Genomic DNA, 1,169 nt, shown 5'->3' with positions numbered 1-1,169 from the left:
CACCCCACACATGGCAGTGTACACACGTCAGTGCTACCCCCTCGACTCTCCCCACCTTCTCCCTTCCCCACTCTGTCCACAAGTCTGTCCTATATGTCTACATCTCTATTTCTTCCCTGCAAATAGGTTCCTCAGAACCATTTTTCTAGATTCCGTATATATTTCATAGATTCCGTATATATTTCACGAGTTAATATGTGAAATTTGTTTTCCTCTGTCTGACTTACTTCACTCTATATAACATGCTCTAGGTTCATCTACCGCACTAGAATGGACTCAGATGCATTCCTTTTAATGGCTGAGTGATATTCCATGGGACACATCATTACGTACCACTTCTTTATCCATTCATCTGCAGATGGACAGCTAGGTTGCTTCCATATCCTAGCTGTTGTAAACAGTGCTGCTGGCTCATGAATTCTCGGTCACTACCTCTTGGAATAACCCAGCAGGCTGAGTCACTGCTCTTTAGATGCTGATATTTCTATCTTGCAGAAGGAACACTGTATTCTGCTTTTAGGTAATCTGTGTTCTGATAACTGTCTGTCATTAGGCTTGACAGGTCACCTCTGCTGTTGAAATATACAAAATCCTCACAAGGATGGTGAAGAACCCTCTTCCCTGCAACTCTCTCCCTTTCCAGGGCTTTCTGTATGCTTGTAACCAAATGTCAGGCTGTCTCCATTCTGTTTAATGTCCTGATTGCTGAATCATTTTTGTCTTTACCAGTTTGCTGATTCTGGGCTGGCCTCCCTTCATATGAACCTGTCTCTTTGAATATTTTATTTGTTTCTTTAGTTTTTCAGCTGTGCCAGGTTTTACTTGCAGCCTGTGGGATCTAGCTCCCTGACCAGGGATTGAACCTGGGCCCTCTGCATTGGGGGTGCAGAGTCTTAGCCACTGGGCCACCAGGGAAGTCTCTGAACCTGTCTCTTTGAGCAATTGCATTTGAAGATCCCCTTGTAGAGATTCTTATGCATGGTTTACATTTCGGGTCTTTGCTTTTATTTCTTCTCTTTAATGTACCTTAAAGAGATGGGAATATCAGGCCACCTGACCTGCCTCCTGAGAAATCTGTATGCAGGTCAAGAAGCAACAGTTAGAACTGGACATGGAACAACAGACTGGTTCCAAATCAGGAAAAGGAGTACATCAAGGCTGTATATTGT

The 1,169-nt window shown here is 43.5% G+C and overlaps 1 non-coding gene across 1 annotated transcript; it reads right to left on the bottom strand.

Moving 5' to 3' along the window:
• Positions 1–842: 842 nt before the first annotated feature.
• On the bottom strand, positions 843–915 carry TRNAG-CCC (transfer RNA glycine (anticodon CCC)). Its single transcript has one exon. It is a non-coding gene; the product is annotated as a tRNA-Gly (tRNA).
• Between the last annotated feature and the right edge of the window lie 254 nt (positions 916–1,169).

Source organism: Bos indicus, chromosome X, assembly GCF_029378745.1.
Source record: "Bos indicus isolate NIAB-ARS_2022 breed Sahiwal x Tharparkar chromosome X, NIAB-ARS_B.indTharparkar_mat_pri_1.0, whole genome shotgun sequence".
Classification (NCBI taxonomy): domain Eukaryota; kingdom Metazoa; phylum Chordata; class Mammalia; order Artiodactyla; family Bovidae; genus Bos; species Bos indicus.
The sequence above is the reverse complement of the archived record's forward strand: the minus strand, read 5'-3'. Positions and strand labels throughout refer to the sequence as shown.